This window comes from Gossypium hirsutum, chromosome A10 (genome assembly GCF_007990345.1).
Source record: "Gossypium hirsutum isolate 1008001.06 chromosome A10, Gossypium_hirsutum_v2.1, whole genome shotgun sequence".
Taxonomy (NCBI): Eukaryota; Viridiplantae; Streptophyta; class Magnoliopsida; order Malvales; family Malvaceae; genus Gossypium; species Gossypium hirsutum.
This window is the reverse complement of record NC_053433.1, coordinates 109,369,840-109,379,301: the sequence shown is the minus strand read 5'-3', so window position 1 is coordinate 109,379,301 and position 9,462 is coordinate 109,369,840. Positions and strand designations below refer to the sequence as shown.

The 9,462-nt window shown below is 33.1% G+C and overlaps 1 long non-coding RNA gene across 1 annotated transcript; it reads right to left on the bottom strand.

Annotated features, from left to right (window-relative positions):
* Positions 1–6,476: 6,476 nt before the first annotated feature.
* LOC121207674 (uncharacterized) lies at positions 6,477–7,892 on the bottom strand. The gene is made up of 2 exons (XR_005902801.1): positions 7,080–7,892; positions 6,477–6,855 (listed from the first exon to the last, which is right to left on the bottom strand). It is a non-coding gene; the product is annotated as an uncharacterized lncRNA (long non-coding RNA).
* Between the last annotated feature and the right edge of the window lie 1,570 nt (positions 7,893–9,462).

Sequence of the window (9,462 nt, the reverse complement as noted above, 5' to 3'; positions counted from 1 at the left end):
TGGAAAGTTAGGGAAATGATACAATAAGGTCTGGTGTTAAAGACTTTCCGTGGAACTGCAATTTCTCACCATACACGTGGGATATAATCAAGACTATTTTAGTAAATTACCCATTTTAAGAAATATAAGATATTTGGATAGGTTTCCTTAATGTGACCCATTATTTTATTTCACCTTTTTTATATATAATAGGTAGGTGAAAATGGTTTTTGCTTTCGACATTGGACTCCTCTTCTTCTTATTTAATAATTAAAATTTTGTTTTATTTAAATCAACTTATAAAATTAATTTAAGAATATTTTGGTAGGTTAACCCACTAAAATGCATTATTTTATTTCATCTTCTTATAATTGGAGGTAGGTGAGCCAAGCTATTTTTAAATCTTAAACTAAATTAAATATTTTTTTTGGGTTCTTTTTTATAATATTTAAGTTTTCATGTATTTATAAAGCATTTGATTAATTAAAATATTTGGGTTATAATTTTTAATACATTCTTTTTTTAAACTATTAAATTTTATTAAATAAAAAATAAATGTAAGTAAAACTAAATAGTTTTTTCATATATATATCCATACTAAAAATGATTTTATTAAGTAATTACATGTAAAATATTTTTAAAATTATATTATTGGACTTATATTTAATATTATTAAATTTGTATTATTAATTATTAATTATTTTGTATTTTGTAAAAATATTATAATATTTTCAAATATTATTTTTAAGACACTCCTTAACGAATACTATCAAATATTTAAAGAGAAAATATTTTACTTATTTATATTATTATTTACTACTAATTTATTGAATTTGTATATTATAACATACACTGAAATTAAAAAAATAGTTTTAATACTAATAAACGTTGCATGCAACAGTAATACACGTCATAATTTTAAGTGGAGACGTTGATTTGAACTTTAAAAGTAATATTATTAAAAGGGATAACCCCAAACATAAATTGTAAAGCAGATTTAGAAAATACCAAAAAAGAAAAATCCTTAATAGTGTAGACATGGGCCATTTGCTTAACACATGGTGACTTTTTCTTTTACTTCAGGAAATTTTTAGATTTATAATGTTATTTGGTACTCAAGTTTGATATTTTTTCTAATGTGGTTATTGTGTTATTTTTGGACCAATATGATATTTGTATTTGACAAAAATTATATATTTTTATACTCAAAAGTAACGGTATTAACTTTTTAGTATTTAATTTAGTTTTTAGGGCTGATTTGGTAAAAGTTAATTGCTAACTTTATTAGGTTTGAATTTTCATAATTTCTTGATGCATCCAAGTCAAGTCTCTCGTATAACTTGTACGGTCCCTAAACCCTAAACCCTAAACCCTAAACACCCTCATTATATTATGTGTTAATGGCACTAGGTCCGGCCACTACCATCCCATTGATTGAAAGGCCTGTTATTATTGTGACATCTTTTAAAGTGATTACCGCTTCTCCGCAAGGCAAATGAAAAGTAAAACTTTTTAACCTTCATATCTTAACTAAGGCAACAACCAATTCATGAATGATATTAAATTTGTCCATTTTAGATGCCCCATAACGATATCCTGCAAGCATCGTTGGATACAATCACTGGGAGCTGAGAACTTTATGTTCTATCAGTACAGAAGAGTTAGATCTACCTAAGGCTCCAAAATCACAAAAAAATAATTTTGAACCTAAAAAATTATGAAAAATATTTGTACAAAACTAATTATTATAAATAAATTAAACTAGATATTTTACCATATTCAAGACGTAATTGATTGATTAATTTATATGAAAATACTGCAAAAAAATATTTTAAAAAACTAGGCTAATTTTCTTAAAATTCATGGATCTACGATAATTTTGGAGAGAGAATGAAAAACGCATCCTACAGGGCACATTTTCACTGCCACATCAGTGAAAACGCGCCACGTAGGATGCGTTTTTAGGAGAGAGAACAAAAACGTGCCCGGTATTGATGTGGCAGTGGAAACAAGCCTTATAGGATGCATTTTCCTTTATCGATACTATATCAACAGTAACTTTTCCAACGACTAGTAGGACTCCGACAACCATAAAAATTCCGATATAAACCCCTCAAACATTCATTTTTTCCACCCAAATACTCCATACTCATTTTTTCTTCTTAAATTCTCAATCTTTCATTCTTCATTCTTCAATCCCCAATTTTCAATTTTCAATTTTCAATTTTCAATCTTCAAATTTCAATTTTCAATTTTAAATTTTCAATCCTCAAATATTTTTTTAAATTCTTTTTTTGAATTTTATTCTTTTCTTATAAAATTTTAAATGTCAAATCAACTTATTCGTTTGGATGACAAACATATCTCCAACGTTCAATTATAAATGGTAAGTAAATTTATTATATTTAAATAGTTAATTATTATGTTGTTTAGATTATTAATTTTTTATGTTTATATAGTTAGCCCGAAGATTGGGTTTTGGAGACGTGTATAAATAACTAAGGAAAAGATGCACCGGGGGTCGTTCATGGACACTTGCTAGATGCAGACTTTTTATACGCGGTTCGCATGCTTGGGGGGACTAAATTGGATCCCCCACTGATCAGTGCTTTAATCGAGAGATGGAGATCGGAGACGCAAACGTTCCATCTCTCCTGGGGCGAGTGTACAATTACACTCTAGGATGTCAGTTTACAACTCAGTCTACCAGTCGATGGGGATACCGTTACAGGGCCAATTATTAGTGCCGATTGGAGTGCAACATGCAAGGAATTGCCAAGGAATGTGCCAAACAAGTTTAAGGGTAGTCGGATCGAGATGAAATGGTCGGAGGATAACTTCTAAACTATCGATGCTTCAACGAGCGATGTCGGAAAAGAACAATTTTCGTGCGTATTCATCTTGAGGTTGAGCTGGGGTCTGCTAATGCCAGATAAATCTCACAATCTGATGCATTTGAGGTGGCTACTACTACTAGCCGACTTGAAGGAATCGAGACGACTTAGTTGGGGATTAGCGATGTTGGCGACATTATACCGAGAAATGTTTCGAGCCATGATATCGGATAAAGCCAAAATCGACGATTGCATGCTCCTTCTCTAATCATGGGTATGGTATCAACTATTATTTTTACACCCCCGAGTGGAACTCCCTTACAAATTCCCACTCTTCATATGGTAAAATTTATTCCACAATATCATTACCGTTTTTATTTTTCATTGTTGTAATTTTGAAATAACATATTATTTAAATAGGTGAAACAACCCCACATGACATAACAGTATACCTACCGAGCTATTAGATATTTGACTAGCTCTAGATCAAGAAATCGAAGAGGAGGTTAGCTTATGAATTTCAAAGTTATATAATATGTATTCTAGCACTTGAAATTAAATATTACGCATGTTCAATTGCAACATCTAGCACGTTGAAGTGTCATCAGTCATTTTTGCAACGGTCGAGATGCACAAATTCGACTGAGTCATGTGACTGTTCGGGTGTACACAACATATTTCGTCGTCACCCTAGGAGCTTAGTGACCATTGACTTGTGGGGTAGACTCGAGGAATATTGACCAACATTCCACAAGAAGTTTATTGAGATGTAGGAGCATAGGTACGATTTATTGCCAGCATGTGAACCATTTCTCACTCTAGAGTTGGTGACGTCTCCAGATTACATGGATTGGTTCAAGCACACTACTGGATTCAGAGAAGAGTAGATAATGTCGCCGTAGAAGGCCAAGATGAGGGCACATCAATCCTAGGTCGAGAGATGAAGACACGGTGGGATCAACATCTACTCCATCTAAATCAAAGGACCTAATTGTCGTGCAACCTCCCGGTCAGTGTGGTTTATTTATTTCTTTTTCCAACCTAGTTTTTTTTGTCAAAACCATCACAACATGCACAATCATTCCATGCAACAACATATTCAGCACCAGTTTATTTTACACAAGCACCATAACATACCCCATCATTCCTTGCATCAACACCTTCTCTAAGGATATATAATGCACGATCGTCACACACCATGCCATATTACATGTCGATCCCACCAGCAACACCGACACATCCGATACTGCTTTCAATTCCCACATTCTATCCGCAATTGGGCCAAGCGACACCATATAGTGGCCCGCTGATAGTGTCGCAAACACCCCCAACATCGTTGTTCTACCGATGTGGGTTATCCTCGCAATTGTCGACTCAACCTAGGGATCCACGATGGGTAGCTAGAACAGGATTGGGTTTAACCACGGAGGAAAGAGAGGAAGTCAGCGATCAACCCCGATTTGCACGTAAGGGCGGAGCCAAAAAAAATTTTAAGAAGTCAAAATAAAGTTGTATATTTTTATGATAGAAAAAGTGGAATTTCACCATTTTAATAGCATATATCTTTATAATTTTTAAAGGATTAAATCATTTTTTTCTCATTCTTGGATAGCTAAAGTGTAATTTTACCATATACTAATTTAAATTTTTTAAAATTATAAAAGGACTAAAGGTGAAATTTTCCATTTTAGGGTGGGGCCAAGGCCCCTGCCATCCCCACTTGGCTTCGCCCCTGCGTGTATGTCAAGGTGAAGCCGAAGTTGACGAGCAACTACCAAATGCAATAGTGCGACAAAACCCTAGGCGTGCCCAACACCCACTTGGTTTGTGGCACAAATTCTGGACTCCCATAATTACGTTATTTGTAATTTTGTAATTTTTTATATACTTTGTTTACATCCAAAATGTGCACTTATTTACGATGTACGAAACAAATTGGTCTGTTTATATGCAATCAAGTTGTGAGTTAAAAATTTACAATTCAAGTTGAATTTTACAAATCGAATAACTCGAATAATTCGAATAATAGATTTTATATGTAAAATTTAAAAATTTCTAAAAAATATATAAAGAAAGTTAAAAAATTAAAAACTCTCTAGAATAATAATTTCGGGGACCTAACGAAGTTAATTAACAATTCAAGTATATCATACTAAAGTATTTTTTTTATTTTGCTTAGGAAAAGTTTTCAAATTTATATAGTTTTAAATTTATGTGCTCTAACATGGAATTAGTTATACTAGCTCAAGATTTTAACTTGACATGTTTAAGTTTTTAATTTAACTCGAACACTTTCACTTGATTAGATTCGACTCGACTCGAATTTCATTTCACTTGACTCAATTCGGAAAAATTTCAAGTCATGTTAGGATGATAAAATAGGACACGTCAACTCAATTAACTCGAATTTCTTTCACTCAATATAATCGAGTGAGAATGATAAAATAGGACACGTACGATTTCTACATTTTCTTGGATCAAGTTTATCTCGGGAATCCTGGGTTGTAGGGACTCAAAAGTAATCAAGTTTTGTGGTTGAAATGGCTAGAGAGAAAATGCTCCTTGAATGGGGCATTTTCATTTCACATAGCAGTGAAAACGCTTCCTACAGGACACATTTTCAAGCAACATTCTGACATATTAGAGGAAAACGCCCCTTGCAGGGAGCGTTTTCTCTCTAACCTTTCCTGTCAAAGATACCAAACCTAAAGAAGAAGGCATGGTAACACACCAGTGATAGAACCTTGACGAACAACGAGCTATGTCAACCTAAGCACTAAAAAAGGGACCATTCTTGAAAATGACATTTTGCATTCATACAAATATCATTCATATACATCTAGTTAGAAGCATTTGATTCATTCTAATCATAACATCCTAATCGCTTGACATAAAATATAGGCCCATAAAATGGATTCTATAGGTCCTGCTCCTCAGAGAACGGTGATACAGATCAATGAAACCACAAATCCTATACCATTAAAGTTTTAGTTGGTCGAATTGAATCTACCATAGCGAATCTTATCTCACTGAAGTTATAGTGGAGCAGATTGAACCTATAAATCTTATACCCCTGAAGTTGCAGTAGGTTGGATTGAATCTACCATAGCGAATCTTATCTTCCTGAAATTGTAGTGGAACAGATTGAAGCTACAAATCCTATACCCCTGAAGTTGCAATGGGTCGGATTGAATTTACCATAGCAAATCTTATCTCTCTGAAGTTGCCGTAGAGCAAATTGAAGCTACAAATCTTATACCTCTGAAGTTGTAATGGGTCGGATTAAATTTACCATAGTGAATCTTATCTCACTAAAGTTGCAGTGGAGCAGATTGAAACTACAAATCTTATACCCCTGAAGTTGCAATGGGTCAAATTGATTCTACTATAGCGAATCTTATCTCCTTGAAGTTGCAGTGGAGTAGATTGAAGCTGCAAATCTTATACTCCTGAAGTTACAGTAGATTGAATTGAAACTACAAAAACAAATCTTATTTCCTTGAAGTTGCAATGGAGCAAGATGAAATTATAACACTAAATCCTACCTTCTTAAAGTTATAGAGAAGCAGATACAGTGAAGTAAAGTAACCAATAGATTGAAAGAATGAGCTACTTGAAAAAGAGGAGCACTAAAGAAGTCGAGTTCAACAGGACCAGACAAAATTAGCCTTTCTTAAAGTTTTTGCTCTATTCCCATTACATAACAACAAGCAAAGAGAGACAGTTGTAATGGCCCAAATCTATCTGACCCAGACAAAAACAGACAAAAAATAAATAAATAAAAATAATAAAAGTCCATTAACAAAAAGTCCATTTACAAGCCCAAAACATAAATACCCAATCTACTAACCTTAAAACCCTAAAAGCCCAAAGCCTAAAACTTAAAAACTAAACTTGAAACCCTAGCCATCTCTAAGCCTCCAACTATCGCCGCTCCTTTGCCTTGGCCACATCAGCACGCGCATCGCCCAAGGCCTACCTCTCCCTTTCACCGAAATGGTAAGGCGCGGCTCCCCAGCGTCGTTCACCTTGCCACGAATACCTGCAAAAGAAAAAAGAAACTAGACAAAGGACATAAATAGAAAAAACAGCGAAAAAGAAAAGAAAAAATATATGTAATCAACTACAAAAGCCATAACAAAGAGGTGTATTTTTTACAAGATTGAAATAGCCAAAAACAAAAAAAAAGTTAAAAGAAAAAGGTAGTTTATTTCGCTCTTTTTTTTTCGAATAGCATAAATAAAAAATAAAAAATTATTTTCTTACCCGTGCCGTTTCGCTTACTGCCATCATCGAAGGTCTTCTCCGACCCTGAATACCTCAGAACCCACTAAGGTTCTGCCTGGGCTTCGAAGAAAAAAGGGGTGTGCGTTCAAAGAAAGGGAATGATCAAATTTTTTTTATTTTTTTTTGAGTTTGGGAAGGCACCACCTTCAGATCGGGGTCAAAAGGGGTAGGAAAGCATTTTTTTGCAACTTCGGCCACCAAAGGAGACGACCCCCATCACCGATGACTGGTGGCCACTGCGAATGTGCGGCAACCCTTAGTTGAACGGAGAGGGAGTTGAGAGATTAAAAATAGAAAAGGGAAAGTTCTTTTAAAAAAAGAGAAGAGAAATGATTTTTTTAAGGTTTTTAACTTATATAAGGGTCAATACGATGCCGTTTTGGGTTTGACTTCCAAACGCCCAAAACGACATCGTTTAAGGACCAATCCAAAATCTGACTTGACCCATCATAGGATCCGCGTGTTTTTTTAAAGAGGGGTCTAATTGCTGCTTAAGTCCCTATGCTTTTAGGCACTATTTAATGTGGTCCTAATTTCGATTTTCTCTCCTTTTTAATTATGTCATTTAATTTTAATTTGTTTCTACTTTAATCCTCATACTGTTGATCCTTTTTGGGAATGACACCTGTGCTAGGCTGGGAGAAAATAGCATCCTAGGTCCCTGAACATTTACATTTTGTTTTAATTTAATCCTTTATTTATTTGTTTTATTTGTTTTTGTTTTCTTTCAATTTGGACTCCAAATATTTTTGGGGTTTCAATTTAGTCTTTATTTTTAAATTTGGTCCTTTTATTTTCTGTTATTTAAATTCCAGCATGTTTAAATTTTTATTTATTAATTTCTCCCTTTAAATTACAGATTTTATAATTTTACCATCAAATTTCCCAATTATTTTCTTTTAGTCTTTTATTTACTTCTTTTTTTAATTTCCCCTTTAAATTTTGTTTAAATTTCAACTTAGTCCTCTATTTATTTTATTCAGCCTATTTATTTCTTTTTAATTCCTTGCAGTTTTAATCTTTTTTATTTATATTTTTGCCCTTTAAATTGTATAATTTATTATTTAGTCCTTAATTATTATCATTAATTATTATTAGCACTAATTAACATTTTTTAGCATTATTATTAGTCATGATATATTGCATTATTTACGTTCTTATGACATCATATAAAGCATTTAAACATGTTCATGTATCTTATGTAATGTTTTATGTTCGAATAAGTCCATAACATGTCATATTAGAAGTTTCATTTTCACACATTGTATATTTAGCAAATTGAACCAAGGCGATATTCTTTATTTTGAGGATTCGAGAAATTGTGCCACTAACTTACAGGGCACGATTTTCTCCTTGAACCAAAATAATTGAATGCCCCTTATTTTAAAAAAAATAAAATGAATAATAATAATTAAAAATATAAGATTTGGGCAATAATTAAATGGTGAGCGTTCTTATTTTCGAGAATTTGAGATTTTGTGCCCCAAGTTACGGGACATGATTTTTCATCTTGATCAACCCAAAATGAGAATACGTCCTCATTAAAAATTTAATTTAGATTGGGACTTTTTCAATACCATCAAATAACATCATGCAAAGAGGGAATATGTTTTAAATTCTCTTCAAATTTTCAATTCTTGACATCAAGATATTAAGAAATCAACTAGGTACCAATTTTGGATGTTATGAGGGTGCTAACCCTTCCTCATATTTAACTGACTCCCAAACTCATTTCTTGGATTTTGTAGACCGAAAATTATCGTTTTAATAAATCTAACATTTTATTAAAATGAACAAGTTTTGAGGTGATCTAATTACACCTAAATAAAAAAGATTGGTGGCGACTCCATTTTCATTTTTAAATAAAAAGTCGATTTCCTAAAAGATTTAACACCAAGGATAATTTTTTTCCCTTTGGACCCCACCCCATCCCCTATATAAACACCCTCATCCCCTTACTTACCACATCTCAATCTCCTCTAAATTATTTTTTCTTCTTCTTACATGTTGAAATTTTTGGGTTTAAAAATTTATTTCTTTCTCACTTTGAGGGAGATATAGTCATAGTTTTAAATTGTGTTTGGGTTCACGGTGATGTCATCGAGTTCGGTAACCTACAAATTTCACCCATCGTATGAGTATGGGGCCATCACCTGAGAAGTCGAGATCGCTTTACAACTTGAAGTGTAAGTTGGCAGTGATTATACCGTCTTAAGTTGAAGTGTAACTAAGGCTTCAAGTTTACAAGGGTTATGCTGTTAAGGGAGTACACATAAATAGGGCCATAGTTAACAGTGCTAATATAGACACGACAACAAGTCTTCTCATCAGAAGAGTCAAAAGTGCGTGTTTCATAAAACTC